This window comes from Cricetulus griseus (assembly GCF_003668045.3).
Source record: "Cricetulus griseus strain 17A/GY chromosome 1 unlocalized genomic scaffold, alternate assembly CriGri-PICRH-1.0 chr1_0, whole genome shotgun sequence".
NCBI lineage: Eukaryota > Metazoa > Chordata > Mammalia > Rodentia > Cricetidae > Cricetulus > Cricetulus griseus.
Window position 1 is genome coordinate 114,178,920 of NW_023276806.1, and position 20,436 is coordinate 114,199,355.

The 20,436-nt window shown below is 41.3% G+C and overlaps 1 pseudogene; it reads left to right on the plus strand.

Moving 5' to 3' along the window:
* LOC100760108 overlaps window positions 1–18,514 on the plus strand; it is a 34,800-nt pseudogene extending 16,286 nt beyond the window's left edge.
* The last annotated feature ends 1,922 nt before the right edge of the window (window positions 18,515–20,436 follow it).

Genomic DNA, 20,436 nt, shown 5'->3' on the forward strand with positions numbered 1-20,436 from the left:
CTTAATTGGGAATGTAACCAGAGATACCCATAGTCCTCCTCAAACACATGTCCAGTCCTTAATGTCCCCCTGGATGCTGCTTGCTTCCCCTCTTGAGGGCATCCTTCAGCCTCTTTGGGTGTCACCTGAAAGATACCCAAGCGATTCTCTCTAGACACTCAATAGTGGAGCTTAAATGACCATTGGATTTTTTTTCTGCTGCCTGCAGTCTTTGAATTTGACACCATCTGAATCACCTGCAAGAACTACTGGGTGTTCTGAACCCCCAAACAAATCTTCTTGCCCTCCCATCAACAAAAACACATACTTCTTTTTGTTTAGGTGGAGACTAAATACGATGTTTCAAATTCACAAGCCCAGTCTTTTCTGACTGATAGAACTTGGTTTGGATAGTGCACCATAGTGCGGTTCTGTATAGGTACCCACACTGACCTGTTGAGCCACTGGAGCATTTGATAGCCCTGTATTTACTATGAGCCCTTGGTGAAAAACTGGCCTGATAGGGACGTAAAAACACCTCCCTTCAGAGCAGCTAATCCCCACCAGATGTTCAGGTCTATTTCTTATTAAACGAGTTGCCCTGGTCCATCTTGTAAAGGCAGTTTCAGATGGTGGATGGAGGTCACAGTTTGGAACATGTGTCTGTGCTGTCACTGGCCTCTCAGAGACTCTGGGTTGGAGGTCTATATACATGAGCCCCACCCATCCTTTCTGGAACAGAGGCAAAGTACACACCCTAACCCCCTTATAAAAGCAGTGCATCTAATCACATAATGCTTCTATAATGTGGTTTTTTTTTTAAATTAAGTGACCCACGGGATATTAATTTGGTGGTAACAACTCCCAAGGGGTGTGGCACTGGCAGCCACTTCAAGAGCGGGGAGGACAACCATTAGATGTGATGTTCATTTCATCTAAACATATGGAAAGCAAAACAAGTCATGAGAGCTCTGTACATGCTATATTGTTCCTAAACCTGTCATAAGTAAGAGTCTCTTAAAAAGTAGCCAATTAATAAATGTGCATTGAATTACAGTGTTTAAATATTCCATAATATGGGACCCTCCCCCTTGCCTACATTCCCACTCCTTCGGGGGCCTCTTCGTTATTCAAGTTGTTATAACATTTTCCACTGTGTGGCACATCTCAGTTTTGTTGTTGTTGATTGAGTTATTTGGTTGGTCTGCTGCCTTAAGAAAAAAAAAAAAAAGAACGAAAGAAAAAAGTCTGTAAGCTATAAAATACATCTTCTTTCTTCCTTTGTCTAGGCATTAGAGTCTGGCTTGGCACTAGGACCCCACCCCAAACCTCCCACCAAGAGTCTGTCGTCTTTCTATAGGCTCCTACATGCTCAGCTCTGCCTCTTTTGAAATAATGCCCAAACCCAGCAGTGTTTACATAAGTAAAAGGGAATTTTACTTTTATGCTGTAACTTCTGCACGAAGCAGAGAGTTTCCCTAGTCGCACCTTGTACTTTGTTCATAGCTGAACTTCTATTTTTCTAACGTGATGGTTTTATCCAGCTCTGACAACAGATTTCTTTAAGAGATTACACACCCGGAATGAACTTTTTTTTTTTTTTCTGCCAAGTATTATGGCACACCTGGAAGATCTAAATCATTTTTATCTGTGTTTTAGAAGCTTTTCATATTGAAATTGCTTATCTTGAACTGGACCTGTGTCTTGAGGAGAGCTTAAGGGCAACAGATGTGTGTGTGTGTGTGTGTGTGTGTGTGTGTGTGTGTGTGTGTGTGTGTACTGGAGTCATTAAATAAATATACCCAAGGTGCATTTCTTTCTCATCAGTCAAGTACTCACTACAGAACACCATCTCCCAGACAGCCTCACTTCACATACCTGCTTCCCCAATAACATATGGGAATGCGGCTGTGTGCTTTCCCACAGACTGCTTACACTGGTTCTCACACTGATCCCCATTAATGTTTGATATGGTCCCCTAACTGGTTTAAGGAGGTATCAGGTACCATATCTTTTGCATGTGTTTGGTACTAAATACACTTTGGCAAGGAAAATGATAAAGTTGTTAGGGGCTTTTTGTCCCCCTCTTAAAGATGTGTTTGATAATTACATGATGTATTTTGAGAGAGGAAAATCTTTTCTTTTCTTTTCTTTTCTTTTTTCTGAGACAGGTTTTCTCTGTGTAGCTTTTGGAGCCTGTCCTGGCACTCGCTCTGGAGACCGGGCTGGCCTCGAACTCACAGAGATCTGCCTGCCTCTTCCTCCTGAGTGCTGGGATTAAAGGCATGCACCACCAACACCCTGGCAAGGAAAACATTTTCTATGACTGTGAGAGCACCACAACCTAGCATCAGTTGAGTTAAAAAAAAATCACACAGAAAGTTTGTTCTGAAGTTTGCAGACCAATATATTTCCTGTCAATTGTCAAACTGTTGGGGGAAACTTGTCAGGCACACTTTGGGAGTACTATGAGAGCTGCATTATCAGTTGCAAAATCAAAACATTATCAGTTGTCACTAATGGGTGTTAGAACATTAAATAATGTTGTGTATGATTAGGTGAATTTTTTTTTTTTTCGAGACAGGGTTTCTCTGTGGCTTTGGAGACTGTCCTGGAACTAGCTCTTTTAGACGCCAGTCTCAAACTCACAGAGATCCTCCTGCCTCTGCCTCCTAAGTGCTGGGATTAAAGGCGTGCGCCACCAACGCCTGTTTGATTAGGTGAAATTAAGGAACAATTCCTTCATGTTCCTCTGTGGTGTTGGAGTGCCTGGTTTTGCCAGGGCATCCAAATCTGCTTGTTTTCCTGACAGGGGTCCAGCTGAACAGCCAGCACGTGCTCTCTGTCCCTCCCATTAGGCTTGGTTTTACCAAGGTTTGCTTCTGTTTATTCTTGTTAAACAAGGCTAATTTCTCTGGTGGGGTCTCTGCCACAGTGTCAGCATTTTAAAGGCCAAAGTTCCCATTGTGATAGATGACATGAGTATAAACATTAATTTGTTTGGACAACATCTCTGGGAGATTAAGAGAAGGATTAGGAAAATCATGGATAAATCACAACATTTATTTCGGTGACTTCTAGGCAACCCAAGGATGGTAGTATGATATTACAAATGATATTTAATAAGGGGTCACAGAAAAACAAAATGCAAATGAATTAAATATATTGGCTGTTAAATTAACATGTAAATCATTTAATTTCCCAAATTACTATTTTCTGTTACAATGGTTTAATTTTACACAAATGTTACAAAGTTCTGTCCCAGGTGTAGATAAAGTCATTCTGTTTCTTTAAGAAGTTCAAATTTCCTGATAAGCAGACGTCAAACCAAGAAACAAGCAGAATTAGTAGACAGTCTAATGAATGATGGGGAAAGTTGTATCGGCCTCGTCCCCTCGTTCCCACACACTCTAGTTACCTCATTACCTGCCCTGGGAATTTGGGGGCCAATTGGGCTGAAGAGCTTGGGTCAGGTGACCAAAACATCAAAATGTGTCTGAAACCCTACCTGACAGATGGGGTTTCACGGGGCCTCTGGGGAGCTGACTCCTGCAGGGCTGTTGTGCAATTTTCGTATTTGATTTCGCCTTTGCTTTCAGGCTTAGCTTTTGGTTCCACAGACTGACTGCCGAAGCGAACTGGTTGATGTGGGTTTCTGTGCAGGTGCGTGGGCTAAATTATTTCCTGTACTACATATACTGCACCCTGTTACGCAATAACTAAGAAAACAAACCAAAACGAAAACCGTTCCTGTGCCACCGACTGCTTTTCATCAGCAGAGGGGGACTCTAACATGTCCTTTTTCTTTTGTCCTGCTTGATTGGTTGTGAATAACTTTGGCGGGGCGGTGGGGGGTGTTGATTTTTATATATTTTTACATATAATGTCTAAACTTATGAAACTCCAAATCGAGGTTTGTGGACCCACCGGACACACCTCCCCGGTGTAGGGCTGAGACTCTGTGTTCTGCTAAGAGGGACAGAATTTGTAACCCTATAGCCTTCCTAAGGTTTCACAGGACAAGGATAGTGATGACAACAATTGCTTGTTTTGTGCAGATGTGGAAAGGCACTTTTTCTTTAACATGTGCAGGAAGCCACAGGAAGCCGGGTCTAAAGGGACAGGTGAGTGCGCCGGGTTGTAAGAAACACAGGACCACAGACAGACCCCAGTCTGGGCCTCTGCACTGGTGTCTGTTTCATCTTCAGGTTGACATTTGTCTGCATTGTTATGATAAGTGCTGGGAACACTAGTGCTAAGAATTTGTCCCTAGTTCTCTTGAAACTAGATGGCATCAGACAGGTAAGCCTGTTGGAAGGCCTCCTTGAGGAGTTGTCACCAAGGGATGCCACCAGAGAACAATTCTCAACAGAAGGAGGAAATTCAGGTATGAACTGCTTTTGTTAAAAACAATGCCAAGGAAAACAAATTGGCCTTCTTTGTAGATGAAAGGATGGCATGTAAGACAGCAAACATTAGGAGGCACTAATGATTACACACAGGCCATAGAAGCAGAAGATGATGGTGAGCTGTTTGGTATGATGGCAGGGTCTCCATTTACCCAATACTGCAGGAGTTGCTCCACCACATTTGTGCTCATCCTTGTGGACCAAAGAGGACTACCCTATCCTCCCCTGATACAGGTGGACATGATAAGATTCAGAAAAGTGAAATATTGTGCTCAAGACCATGCACCTATTATTTGAGGGTCACAGTGATGGGATCCCACCCACTGTCTGACTGAATCTGTGACCTCTGTTCTCAGAAACTCCCCCTGCCCACACATACACTAGCTGGAGTGGAAACAAGGATTTGATTTTTTCTTAGTCTTTAAAGACTTTGTAAGGCCTGTGCTGGAATAAATTAGATGGAGGAATAGCTGACACTATGCATATTACCATGTCTAAGCAAAGTATTCTTGGAGAGTCAAACCTTCAGGGAAGAAAGCATTGGGGCTGGAACATTCCCCAGGAGCCTGCATCTGTTCTATGGCTGCTGAGAGTGAGTGGGAGATGCATGCTCTGTTGTCTTGCTCCCTGCAAGAAATCCCATGGAAATAACTAATCTCCAGTTTTCTTCTGTAAAATGATCATAGAAAGTGCTGTGTAAGTCAGAGCGAACTCCCATCCCAACAGGAGCCTGCCAAAGAGAGTAACTAGGTGCTCACATATTTTCCAGTACAAGTGTTTCATTATTAATTCATGGTCCAGGTCTTCGGCACATGCTGTTACTAATATTAGGTTTCAAATAAGAATAATGAACGAGAGCACTGGTCTAAATGTCTTAACATTTTTTAAACAATGTTTGCAGTGCTAAATTCTATTTCTGGCCTAATTGGGGTCTTTACATAAACAAGAGGAGAGTTACGGTGTGTTGGGGAGGCATAATTGTCCTACAGCTTAGCGACCTACAAAAAAGGTACTGTGGCTAGGAGCTGGTGCAGTGAATGTAGGTGGGAATTTCTTCCCTTGGGTCTCAGTGTGTTAATATATCAGACTAGAGAAAGAGGTCTCCTGAGTGAGTCCAGCCAGAAAGCTTTGCTCTGAAAGAAGAGATGGAAGCCTTGTCCTGGTGGGGAGAAATCCTTCTCCAGTGGCCCCAAAACAGGACTGCTTCTCTGTTAGGCCCTGTAAGCACCCTATCTGTGAAATCCTAGGCGATTTTTGATGTTTTAACTTTAATTTTATTTAAAGCAACACCACTGACTCCATTAGTAGTGAATATATGATATTGAGTTTGGCCTAGTTTACATTCATCTTTATACCAGTGCAATTGTAAATAGAAGCTTTAGCTAGTTCTAGAGGAGAGATGTTGGAACCATGCCTGAGTCCCTGAATGTTACCAGAGGTCCTAGTGCAGGAGGCTTCTTACCAAATGGTCAGGGCAGGGAAACTAAACTAGTTAAGAGACATCCCTAGACATCCTGTCTTTCCTCACTACTGTTTTCTCTTTGTAGATCTTATTGCTGGTGAATATTTGAGGAAATAAGAAAAATGAAGAAAATGGGCAAATTATATATACGTTAAAAAGAACATTAAACTTATAGTACCTGCAGATTCCCATGGTGCTCTGCCTGGCATGGTGTTAGCATTCAGCAATTAGTTGCATTTTGTTGTAACTGAGTCAAAGAAAAATCACTGACTTTAAAGAATGATGTGTTTGTTATTTACTGAGGGGAAGCACTGCAAGGCAGGGACAGAACAGGTCAGGAAGCTAGAGAAATGTCCAGTGGCAACAAAACACAGAAATGGGCATTTATAAGCAGTAGAGGACACATAGGACAGATAAAAGTGAGGTTGAGAACCTCAAATTCCTTTTAAAATTTTAAAATTTTATTTTCATTTTAAAATGTGTCAATTTGGCGGGGGAGGGAGGGTTGCTAGAGAGATTGCTCAGCAGTTAAGAGCGTTGGCTGTTCTAAAGAATAACTGGGTTCAATTCCCAACATCCACATATCAGCTTACAATTGCCTGTAACTCCACCTCCAGGGGATCCCACACTCTTGCACAGACATACATGCAAGAAAAACATCAATGCACATAAAATAAAAATAAATAAATCATTCTTAAGAATGTGTCAACTGGGCCAGGCGGTGGTGTTACTTGCCTTTAATCCCAGTATTCAGAAGCAGAGAGATCGGCAGATCTCTGTGAGTACAAGGCTAGCCTGGTCTACAGAGCTAGTTCCAGGACAGCCAGGGCTGTTACAAAGAGAAACCCTATCTTGAAAAACAAAACAAAAGTGTCAACTGGGCTGAGTCTACAGCACAGTGTTAGAGCATGGCCCAACATACACAAGAATCGGGGCTCAAACCTTGGCATATCACACACACACACACACACACACACACACACACACACACACACATACACACACACACACTATGTCAAGGAAAACGAGATTTTCTTCCATGACATTCAGACACAAGCTGAAGTCATCATAAATGACTGTATATGAAGCTAACTGACCTATTTAAAACTAAAGACTGGTTAATGGTCTTCAGTGGAACCCAGCTGATTGCGTTGCTATTGGCTTTCTGATTGACATTGGCTCTCTGCTGCTGGCAGGCCTCCCAGGGTTCCTGTTCAGTTCTGAGATTCTACTGATATAACAATAAATTTTGGCAGAGTCTTTGTAATATGAGGTTTAGTAAACCTCAGGCTCTGCTCACTTAGCTTCTCATAACAGCACTTCACAGCAACACATGGGTCTTGCCTGGTCCATTCACACAACAGCTATGGCTGTGTCTTATTGAGAGGGGTCACTTCCTAGTGGGACAAATGCTAAATGTTTCCACAATAAACAAGATAACAGGTTTCTGAAAGCACCATCCCAGAGAATATCTTTGGATTGTTTTTGTGATGGCAACCCAATCTTTCCTGACCTCCTATCTTTTATTGGCCACTATGCCTTCCCTAGCAAGGATCCAAGTATGTATCCAAGCTTGACCAATCAGAATCTCTGTCCAGAGTTTTGCAGGATTGGGTGTTGATTCCATAGGCACGGGAGCAGATTTGAAAAGAAGGCAGTGTTTAATGTCCATTAGTGCCATGGACAGCCACAGTGGACTAGATCTTGTGTGAAGGGTGACTCCTGTGTTAGTCTGCCATTGACAGAGTTAAGTCACCAAATTATATTGACTCTAAATTTTTTCACCAGTTACCTTCTTTTTGGAAATCAATAGGGATCATTAAGAATAATTCCAACATAGGTAGTATTTGATGATTAGACCAGTATGTTATACTGGAAAAAGCTGGTGAGTCACACGGATTGGAGGCCAGGTACAGCCTTTTCATTTGGCCCCTGTGAGACTCAAGTAGCTGCCATAACTCCACCCCCACCCTCTTACCCCCACACCTGTAACTACTGCAAGACTGAACTCTCACAGGACACAGGCCTAAAAATAGCAGCCCCTTTTCTTACCTAATTCTGTTGCCTTCCTCCCAGCCCATTGTTGTCTGAAGTTAGTAAACTGCCAGATTGGCTACAAATATTAAAACTCGGTTCAAAAATGTGCACCAGTGACTGCAGCAAGGGAAAAGAGAGTTGGAAGGCCATTGTATGACTCTGCAGATCATGAAGGCTCGAGCAGTGTGTGGACCGGAAATTCACCAGCTGCCTCAGCCCATGGCTCATGAACTCTGCATGACAGGAGCAGTTCTCCTCCAGCACATCTGTGAGGGCCACATCATGAGAATGTGCAGAACGAAGGATTAATTTTATTGTGCTTTTGGCTCAGCAGAGCTGGTGACATAATATCACTCCACGAAGCAGGATTACTCACCAGTTTCTGGAAGCTTCAATTTTAGAAATGAACTCCACTTAACACTAAGTGTTAGAACTAACAACTTCCCCTCTCCCCCAGTCCTACTCTCCCAATCACCCAACCAACAAATATTCCTTAATGCAAGAGCCAGCTCTCTTGGGACCAGATGGATATAATTTGCCTTGAGGATGAAACTTAGACTATTCCTCCAAAGGAAAGGTTTTATTATACTTCTTTGATTATTAGAAACAGATGTGTCATGTTTATGATATGGCTTCGAGTACCCCCCACCACACACACATGGATTTATGAAAAGCAATTTGTGTAGGGTAAAATAATATAGCATTTGTGAATCATTTCTGAAGGAAAAAGATGTAAAAACCAAACAAACAGGAAAAGGCGATAGTCTGCAAGTCAAGCAGGGAACAAGAAGTTTAGAAGTATCTTTTCACCTGTGGTGTTCTGCAGGAAGAAGGACAAAAGACAGACTCTTGTTAAAGGGTAACATTGTCTCCACCAGCTAGTACCACTTTTCCATGTTCATCCCGAATATCTCCTGAGTTGTCGCTGGCCCTCCTCACCCTCCTGCTTAGTAGCATACCTTAAAACCACTCCTTCCTTCCTGTAGAGTGCTTCCTTTGTCCCTTGTGTCATTTCTACTTGCTGCTGGTGAAACAGCTGCTGGGGCCTCCTGTCACTTGGCTGGCTGGCTTAATGCCTGTGAAGCGTGCAGTGTGGGGTAAGGTGGGCCCCAGGAACAGGCATGAACATGCAGTGAGTGTGTGCTGTTGACTGAATGCTGAGGCAATGCAGTACACTGGTTTTTCAGTTTGTTGTCTTTAATTGCTGTGACAACTGCACGGGATAGGGGTTTGGAAATACCTGCATTTAAATCCTGCTATAGGGCTAGGGAGATGGTTCAGTGAGGAAAGTGCTTCCCTTGTAGTAAGAAGACACCAGTTTAATTGAAGACCCCCCTCCCCCACCACACACAGAAATGCTGGGTGTAGTGGCATACCATTGAAATTTCACTCTTGGAGAGGTGGAGACACAGGCAAATCTGTGGGCCTCACTGGCTGGCAGGCTAGCTAGCTGGCAAATTCCAGGCCAGTGAGAGACCTGTTTCAAAAAAGGTAACTGGCAACCGAGGAGCAGCATCAGAGGTTGTCCTTGGGCCTCCACACAGATGCACCCTACCACACAAAAACGAGTTTAAAAACAACTAAAAAGCCTGTTTTGCCATTTATATGCAGAAAGGTGTAGCCCATGCCCATAATTTATGTCTTATTCCCATATTTTATATATATGTATATATATGCTTATATGTATACATATATATGCTCTTTATTACTTGCATATCTAAAGATAAATATTTTTAAACAATTATTTTAAACAGTATCCTAGCAGGACTTAGTAGTATGTGACTATAAACTCAAAAGGCTGATGCAGGATTTAAAGTTCAAGGCCAGCCTGGTGAGGACTTGAACATAGTGAAGCCCTATTTCAAATTAAAAAAAAAAAAAAGAAAGAAAGAAAAGAAGGAAAAAGAAATGTATTCTGTATCTGAGATGTCCTGGCTAGGGCAGAGATAGACCATGTCCATTTGTAATAGCACAGAGTAATAAGGAGATGATCAAAATCATGTATCTGCTCTGGTTCAGTGTATGCATGCAGCAGACAGTAAACTATAATGGCCTCCTTATTCTGCTGTGATTGACAGCCAAACCCTGGAGTAATTTGCATCTGATCAGATAGCAGGTCTTCTCCCAGAGCCTTGAGGTCCAAACCTCTCTGCCCTTTATTATGACATCATTTTCCCTCTGACCCTTTGGAAAAGCTGAATCTCCCATTGTCTTTAAGTCTCTCCTTGGCTCTCCAGAGATGGATACAATAAGTAATTGTCTCTGTGATATGACCACAGCAGAGCTCATTTTTGCAAAACTTATCCTAATGGAAATTGTAATCAAATGTTCCTGGAATGTTCTGAAAACTAACCCAGAGACCTGGCCTTGTTGCCTTTTGAAGTTCTGTTAAAATAGCAGTACTTTTCCTGGTGCTTGCGTTTCCTTACTTCATAAAGTGGGAGGGAGGGAGGGAGAAAGGAATCCTGAGAGCTAAAGCACACTCTTGCACAGCCCTCCCTCCCTCCCTTCTTTTCCTGTAGCAGAAAGTGACACCGCAACTTGGCTGGTTCATGGGGTTATGCTCAGAAAGTCCTTTTCACCTGTGCTATTTAAAGTGGAAAGAAAAGTGCAGTTGAAAACACACCCTGAGGGAAACTGTCTCCCCTGGATCAGGCTGGGCTCTTTTCATCTTCACCTGAAGGTGGCCTGTGCCCAATTTAATGTATCATTTAGTTCACCATTAGTGGAAAAAGCCTCCCCAGGCCTGCTTGCAACGGCCATAGGGCTCCACAAAAAAAGATGGAGAGGGACAGTGAGCAGTTTTTCCTTCCCTGCTTAGAAGCCCTTCTTAAGGTAAATGGCACACATGGACCTGGAGCCAAATGGCGAGGTTGAGGAGGACAAGCTTTAAACGGTAGAGAGATACTTTCATGAGCACCTTTGGATGTTGTCACCCAGGAGATAGGGGAGAGCCGGGTATAGAGATGTGTAGGAAGGAATCAAGGCTTACATGAAGAAGGAAGAAGGATTACAATCTGCTGGACCAGGGCTTGCTTTTGGCATGATATCAGCTAATCATCACAGGCCATTGGTATTTGATTATTCTGTCTCAGAGGCACACAGTAACAAACAGGCACACCAAGAGGTTGGAGGATTTCTCCAAACAAGCCCACTGGTAGCTGAATCCAGGTTATCTGCCCTAGTCTGTCTACCCTTTCATGAGGATGTGGACCACTATTGACCCTAGTATCTCCTGCTAAACCAGCCTTAAGTTTAGCCCTTGGGAGGTCTCTGTGACCACCATCAGAATGAGGCCAATTAACTTCCTTGGGGCTTCTTAGAGAGGCCACTTATACCCTCCAGGGGGGAAGGACCAGTGCAGTGTGGCTGGCTATAGGACTGTTGTGCCTATAGTCTATATTATAGGGGTATGTGGCAACCACAGTATTGGGTCTATAATTCACAGAAAATCAACTATAAGGCTTATGGTGGCCTTCTGTCCCCATCTCTACAAAGTAATGCTTAGAGATTTTTTTTTTCAGTTGTGAAATTGATGGCTCTGTTCACTGGGCATGTTCAGTCTTGATTAGAGTAAATCACTATGGAATTGCATTCAGCAATGTGATTGGCCTTCCATGGGTCTCTTTTCAACTGATAATCCTATCTAATATCTGTGTGATTCACCACAAGAAGATGCAGCCTGATGTTTTCTACAGCCCCGCACATGTGGTTCAACATGTTCTGCTCCCAGTTACACAGTTTTGAACACAATATTAGAAAGTTCTTTTGTGGTTTGCATTCAAGCAGAATATTGACAAAGCCAACTGTAATGGTGGGATGCTAATATCAGAGTAAAGTTTCAGGGGGTAATTGCAGTTCTAATTATCTTTTGTCTTCTGTCATACCTTCTTGAATGGTGGGTTTCAGCCCCTAGGAGGTCCTGTAAGTGAAAGCGGGGCTTGGTGTGAAAATTTTGGCAACCGTAAGAGGTTTCTGAGCATAGCAACCAAAAATTAATAAAAAAAAAAATCAAACACATAACGAACCCGGGGAGTTCCTGCCAGTGCTTGCCCATGTTTTGTCATGTGATACTGCTGCAGGTTTGGCTCTAAACATACAGCACCCACACTTTCTAGTGCTCACACCACCACACCCTGAGAGACCAATGTGGAGACCGGTCAGACATGAGGGTAGTGAGTGTTAAGAATGGAAGTGATTTCTGGGACAAAGTTTTCTGATCTTACACCCACACAGAAGACATGCTGTTTTGTGAGACTCACTGTGCAGCCCCGGCTGGTCTGGAACGCCTTCATTGTCCAGGGTGGCATCAAAGTCACAGAGATCTGCCTGCTTCTGCCTCCTGAGTGCTGGGATTAAAGGTGTGTGTGTGTGTGTGTGTGTGTGTGTGTGTGTGTGTGTGTGTGTGTGCCACCATGCCTGTCATAAAAGATAGACTTTTATATTTTCCTAATGTCATTCCTCGGCATGTAAATATCAAATTAGGACATCCTTGCATTGTGTATTTGATTTGAAAAGAAAAAAAAATGCTGTTTAAGTTAAACAAAGTGCTGCTGAGGCAGCTCAGCCTGACGGCCTGAGTTCAATGCAGGACACATATGATAGCTCGGGAGAACTGGCTCCCACAAATTGTTCTCTGACTTCCACATGTGCACAGTAGTGTGTGCACATGCACATACTCAGGGGCACACAACAAATACATAAATAAATGTAATAAGAATTTAAATTCATTTTGACTTGCAATTAGGACAAGATTTCCAACATACTCCTGCCATTTGCTCATATTTATGTGAAGTGGGATTCTCAGCACTGACATTATAATATCAGCCAACTCTGAAAAATATTGAAGCTCTTTTATATTTCGTAGTTTCAAATATTCAGCTAAGAATTAATTGTTTATGTAAAAATAAACAAGCATATTCACCTCATTAGTGTTGGAATGGGCTTTTGTCTTAAAAATTATAAATTTGTATGTATACCAAATACTTGTTTTAAAGTAAATTTATTTGCATTTGTGTTCTGTTGTGCCCAAATTCTGAACCCCCAAATCACAAAGAGGCCCATTTCGATGCAAAAGCAAAGAGTCTTTTATTGTAGTTGTTTAACGAGCTAACCCCATTAGCTTGGGCCTTTCATCCATCTACCACAGTGGATGGCTGGGGAAAGACCCTGGAAACCACGAGACAGGGATCTTATAGGGCAGTGTAAGGGGAGTGTCTAGGAGTATGCACAGGCTCAGGATTAGTGATCCTCCAGGCTTGGATGACCTGCAGTGTTGATTGGTCAACTGGTTGTTATGGCCCATAGGCCCTCCAAGGGCAGTTGCTATGCTCTGCAAGTCACTGTTGTGCACTTATTGTAAAGCACAGTTCTGCCAGCTAACTTCTAATTGGTTCCTTGCCACTAGGAGGGCATCTGTCCTTCAAGTGACCAGGACAGGCCCAGCAAGGTCAGGCGAATGCATGCTAGCCTGTCATGGCTGCCAAAATGGTGGTTGGTCCCTTCAGTTCTAGTTTGAGTTCTATTGCTAGGATTAAATATTCAGACCACACTTAAGAGACAGAGGCAGGTGGATCTCTGTGAGTTAGAGGCCAGCCTGGTCTACAGAGGAAGTTCCAAGACAGCTAGGGCTGTTACACAGAGAAACCCTGTCTTGAAAAACAAAACAAAACCAGACCTAAAGCAAGGTGGGGAGGGAAGGGTTTATTTGACTTATACTTTCAGATCACAATTCACGAGTGAGAAAAGTCATAGTAGGAACCAGGGAGGAATGAACTCAGTGGCTCATTCTCCAGCTTGCTTATAGGCTCATCCTAGGATGTTCTGTCTAGGAATGATGCCACCCACAGTGTGCCCTATACTAGGCTTTGTCTTTTTGGCCACCAATGAGCTCCCAAATCATTACCCAGAGACTTATTAGTTTTGAATGCTTGACTTAGCTTAGCCTCATTTCTGACTAGCTCTTTTAGCTTAAATTAACCTGTTTTTCTTTATCTACGTTGTGCCTCAGGGTTTCTTACTTTTCTTTCCTTCTGTATATCTTATTTCACTGTTTGGTATGTCTGGTTGGTGGCTGCATGGCTTCTGGTCCTGAGAATCTCCCTCATTCTCTCCTCCTCCCTTTTCTATTGCTCCTCCTCTCTGGAGCCTAGATTTCTCCTATTTATTCTCTCTGCCTGCCAGCCCCGCCTAACCTTTTTGTGCCTAGCTATTGGCCATTCAGTTTTTTGTTAGACCAATCAGGTGCCTTAGTCAGGCAAGGTGAAACAAATGCAACACATCTTTACATAATTAAACACATATTCTTGCATTATTAAACAAATGTGGCATAAACAAATGTAACACACCTTTACATGGTTAAAGTAATATTCCACAACAGTGCTGTGCCCTCCTACATCAATTAACCATCTAGACTATCCTCCATAGACATGCCCACAGGCCAATCTGATCCAAACAATGCCTCTAGGTTGTGTCAAGTTGACAGAGCATAGCTCACTAGGACAGATTTATTATTAATAATTGATTTGTGCACATATTTTATATACTTGCACTTATGTGGGTTTTTATAAAATTTCCTCGATGAAAATGGCCACTGATGGAAAAGTTGTGATGTACTGATTTAAGCCAGAAGTTCAAGAATTTCAGGTACCTGATATGGATCACATACCATCTCTGCCACTTATTTGGTGTACATTCTAGGCAAGTTGCCTCTGTTTTGTAGGCCTGTTTTTTTTCATCTAGTTATATTATACATTTTACATATAATATATAATGACACAATATGTATTATATAATTAATAACACCTTTTAAGGTGTTTGTTTGGAGAAGTGAAGATTAAATGGGAAAGACTGACTAGTATGTGGACCTGGTGATTTGGGGCTAAATTCAAACTACAGATGCTCATTAGATTTAATGTATTGTTATTAGTCCTGAAGAGCAGCAGGCTTTTTGGTTTTAAGTTTTGATTAGCTGGAATTTGTTGATGTTATTCTGAACTTCAAATCATCACAAGCAATAGTAATATACAAATGGTTTTAATTATTTGAGCAAGTAGATGTATAAATCAACCAAACCCCTAGTTGGATCATTAATAGAAGGGGGGATATATGAAAATTTTTCTTATCAAATCTCTAATTTGGGCAAGCTATCACATACAGTGCTGAAGTTATGATGGTGTCAGCACTGGTATTGAGTTATGCCTTATGTTTGCACTAGTAATAAGCCACAATTGCTTCAAGGAAGTAGAAGAAGATGCACAGTAGTGTGATTCTCTTATTCACTGCCAGAAAAATGTGTGTACATCACTTATATTTAAATAACCCTTTTGCTCATACTTGTGACAGATGTAACATAAAAACTTTATTTTTTTTAAACCAGACAAAGTTATAGAGCATAGAAAGAAGTCCAGAAAAGAAACTACTTTTCTCTTGGTACAAGAACTAACGAGCTACACACAATAGCCCATTACATCTCAGCACAGGCTTGCTCACTATGTATTTTATCTAAGCCTCCTTACATGTCTTTGGATAATGAGCTCTTTTCTCAAACATAATTCTATTGGCTACCCAACACCAAGTAACATTATACAGAGTGAGCAGGTTATACTAAGAAATATGTGTGTATATACAAATATGGATGTAACAACAATTAATGAAAAAAGAGGCCATGACTTAGAAAGAGAGAAAGGAGGGGGTTTATGGAAGGGTTTAAAGGGAGGTGTCATAGCCATGTTCGGAGGTCTTCAGTTGGATCTAGCCAACTAGTCTAGTCCATACCTTAGATGGGGAGTATGGACTGAGAAAAGGAATAGGCAGGAGACAACAGATAGAGTCAGGAGGGCATCCAGTGAATATTGAACCACCCATGTTTATTGTTAAAAGTCTTTTTATACTCCCATCAAAAGAGGGGGAGAAGGCAAAAGACTTCCTTACCAAGATACAAAGAACAAGCAAGTGTAATTACCTTCTCAATACCCAAAACATCAAGCAACTATCTCCTGAGTTAAGTATTGTTTAGGCAGGACATGCAGTGACCACAACCTATGCCAAGTGTCCTGTGGCATTCATATCTTAGGCCAGACATCCTGTTGTCAAGGTAAGATACACAATAGCCACCTTTTAGGCCAAACATTCTGCAGTTTGACCTTAAAGGAGGATGGCAGGTAAAAACTCTCTGACCTTAAGTCAAAATGAAATGGAGTCCATTCTGTGGGTTCCCACGGGAGGAAAGGGAAGGGGGAAGTTATGTTGTTATCTCAAAAATAAAAGAAAAATTATAAAAACAAAATTATGCTTTGTAGGATGTTTTTATTTTTATCTCCAGCTCTATTTCTCTAACTGGCCAAGAAGAAAGCAAAACCCCCCACTCATGCTCAAGTAATCTCAAAACATGTTAATAACCCATCTGTTTAGAAGTGCCAAATGCATATTAAGGATGTCTCCCCCTCTTCTTACTGGTTCTAAAGAACTTGTCTTAATAGAATTTAGTTTTCATCTCATGGCTCGAGATCGACACATAGTCAACTGAAGCACTTCATCACATTTAATCTTTTTAATCACATTTAATTCCCACAGATCAGGGTGGGAATTTATAAGATGGAAATGATCCACAGGAAAACAAGAAATGGCTCTAAAGATGCTGGTTAGGGACATTCTGTCAGTTTAGTTCCCCTTTTTGTTCTTTCTTTCTTCCCATTTGGTGGGACTGGGAACTGAACTGAGAGCTTCCTGCATGCAAGGCAAGTATTCTACCACTGAGCTACAAACCATGCCCTTGGTTTTCTAAGGGATTCTATTGATTTTTTTTCCCTACTGCTTAGTGTTGTCTAGGTTACCAAGATCAAGAATAAGACATTTCAAAAGAAGAAGAAGAAGAAGAAGAAGAAGAAGAAGAAGAAGAAGAAGAAGAAGAAGAAGAAGAAGAAGCTGAAACTATAATGTGCAAACCATTTACAAGTTTGAGCAGTGCTAACAGCAACAGCAGACAGTTGTGCTTGTCCAGGACTTTGATGAGCTGTGACAGCACAATCTCTGCTCTGCAAGTTGAGAGTATGGGAGAACTTTCTGCCACCAAGCAGATTCAGACTCCCCAGGAGATAGGCTTCTCCAACAGGGATCCTGGCTAGACATGCTTTCTTAGTGAAGATAAAATCAACCTCTCTTATCCTTCCTTGTTCTTACTCTTTCCCTCCTGGATTTTGTTCTTTTCTATCCCCCTCTGTTTATCTCTAAAATGTAAAGGGACTCACTGTACAGATGTAATCACAGGTCATTTGTCAATGTGATAAGTATGACAAAGAGACTAAAGTTGGGCAAAATGAAATGAGAGTCTAAAATAAATATGTAGATAAATTTAAAAGAAAATGTGTAAACTTTTTAAAACTATAATAATGTGGTGGGCAGAACAATGCTCTCTGTCGAATCCCTGAAGAATCCCATATCCTAATCCCTAGAACCTGTGAATGTGTGAAGTCATATATCAAGGGGAACGAAGGTTACAGCTAAAATTAAAGCTGATAGCAGGGTGAAATTATCCTTGATTTTCTGCCTGGACCCCTGTAATTCCAAGTGTGTGTGTGTGTGTGTGTGTGTGTGTTTGTCCATGTGTGGACAGATGGATTCATGTGTATAGAAACCATTAGAATGTGTTGTCCCTCAGCAATCATTTCACCTAATTTTTTTTTTTTTTGCCACAGGGTATCTGTACTAAGATGTTAACAGGAATTCTGGGAACTCTTGGTGACAACAGGGAGTGCTCAAACTCAGAAGAGGGAAATAGAGAAATAACACTTGAGAGAATTGTTAGACCCTGGCATGATTCCATCCTGCGTGTCCATTCTGAGGAGCAGTAGGCAGTTTCCTCCATTCGACTTCTCTCACACTGAAGTGCGTGCCTCTACCTCATGAAGACTTGATAGACATGAACCTAAGCCCTCACAACTACCTTTTGGGTTGGGAACTAAAAGCTGACAAAAATTTTTCACTTTAAGGTGGATAGTGATGAGCATGAACACCAGTTGTCACTAAGAACAGTTAGTTTAGGGCAGGGACAAAAGATGAATTACACATTGTCGAGGCAGAAGCAATGAACTATGAAGGCAGTTCAATTAAAGTAACACTGGCAACTTTGAAAATGTTTGTACAACTAACAGTTTCCCTTGGGGGCTTTGAAATTATACCTACCACCTGTGGTCTTATGGTTGAGGTGTGGTTCAGGGTCTGTACACATTAGTGGACAGCACCTAGTAGCTGTAGAGGAAGATTCAGAGTCAGAAGACGAAGATTTCAAAACTCTTAAGTGTATCTGGCAAGTGATCTGCTCCTGGAGGTGGTAACAAGGTTCCACAAAAAAGGTAAAAATTGATGATGATGTAGATGACAATGAAGATGATGAGGATGATGAAGATAATGATGATGATTTTGATGAAGAAAAAATTCCAGTGAAGAAATCTGTATGAAATGCCCCAGCCAAAAATGCACAAAAATCAAACCCAAATGGAAAAGACTTAAAACCATCAACACCAAGATCAAAAGGTCTAGAGTCCTTCAAAAAACAGGAAAAAACCTCCTAAAATTCCCCAAAGGACCTAGTTCTGTAGAAGACGTTAAGGCAAAAATGCAAGTATAGGAAAAGCACACTGAACACTCCTGGGCACTACTGGAAAATTAAGCACAAAGATGGGGAAAGAGGAAAAGGAGAAACAAATATAGTCCATACTGAGTACCATAAACAATCCAGACTGAAGTCTTCTTGTAATCTCAATCCCCTTTCCTGATTGGCCATCCATTCTCCTCCCCGCTTGCACGCTGGAAGCGATCTCTTGTTTTCTTAAAGCATTTTTCTTTCACTTTTGTGATCCAGAGAACTTTACTGCTTTCTACACTTGTGAATGTGCCTCATCTCTGACCATGTTCTAATACCTTAGTTGCTCAATTAATTTTTGAAAGAGAGAGAGAGAGAGAGAGAGAGAGAGAGAGAGAGAGAGAGAGAGAGAGAGAATTGTAGATAGCCTACTGGAAACTGTAGGGAACTCTAGGTGATAAGAAGTGGCTCTCAGAGTAGGTTACGATTATAAACTTAGTCTTGGCAGGAAGAGATCTTTTATTGGCTCACCAGTATAAAAGGAAACAATGTTTATAAAATTCAAAACCGCAGTGTTAAGACACAGAAACAAAACTATTAGTGTTTTAAGCATTTGTAGTTTATTTAAGAGAATTTGACCTTTTAAAGGAAATGTCAGATTATGATTCAGAATTTAAATATGCTATCAAGCAACTGGTTTAAGATGATTATTTTTAAATTAAAATTTTAATTTATCAAATTGGAAACATTGGGTAACTACTTTACTTGCAGGGGGTTGAAAATAATGAATTTATATAGCTACCATAAAGAATAGTTTAAGGTATTTAATTAATCATATCTATACATTTGACCAAATATTAATCCGTGGTTTTTAGAACTGATTGTTAAAAAGTTATAGGCTTATATAGCATAGGTTGCTAATTTAAAAGCTTAAAGAAGTTACAATACTTTTATTGAGATAAGTTATTGCTATGCAGCACAGGCTTTCCCAGAAATTAGCCCATGCTGGCCTCAAATTATCTGTCCACTTGGTTCAGTCTTTTGAGTGCTAAAGATTATGGATATGAAGCAGTACACTTTAGAGAAGCTTTCACTTTTTAAAACTATGATGATTTAAATTTAAAATTATTAAGCAAATTAAACGACCAATGTTATCTTTGCACAAAAGCTTACCCCATGAAAGATTGCACTTTTAATGCTATTGATCCTTAGAGCAGGAGATTCTAATAATAGACATCTACCTATCAGTGGGGTGATTCCCAGACATTTTAAAATTTTCACACCATCGGAATAGGTTCAGCCAACAGGCCCATACTGATTGGGCCTCAGACATCAACCGATTTTTCTCCCTTCTTTTGATTCCTTGATAATTTCCTGTTGAGATGCTTTTATGTCAACTTGATGTATGCTAACATCTTCAGAGAGGATGGAGCCTCAATTGAGAAAATGCTTCCATAAGATCAGGCTGCAGGCCATCCTGTAGGGCATATTCTTAATTAGTGATTGATGGGAGAAGGCTCAGCAGATTGTGGGTGGTGCTACCCCTGGGCTGGTGGTCCTGGTTCTATAACAAAGCAGGCTGAGCAAGTCATGAGGAGCAAGTCAGTAAGCAGCACCCACACCCCCCAATGCCTCCAGGCTCCAGCCCTGCTTGAGTTCTTTTGACTTCTTCATATAAACTATGTTGGAGAAGAGTAAGCCAAACATACCCTTTCCTCTCCAACTTGCTTTTGGTTATAGTGATTCATCATAGCAATAATAACCTCAGCTAAGACTCTGGATGATGAACCATTCCCAAATTTTAAATTTTATATGTCCATCTGCTTCTGAAGATGGAGAAGCAAGAAATACATATTTAAAGTGTATCTGAACAAGAAAACAAAGCCTGGAAGATTTTTGGCTGAAGGAATGTGAAAGACAAATACTTGGCGACAAGATGGGGATTATAATAAAAGTCTGGATGTTAA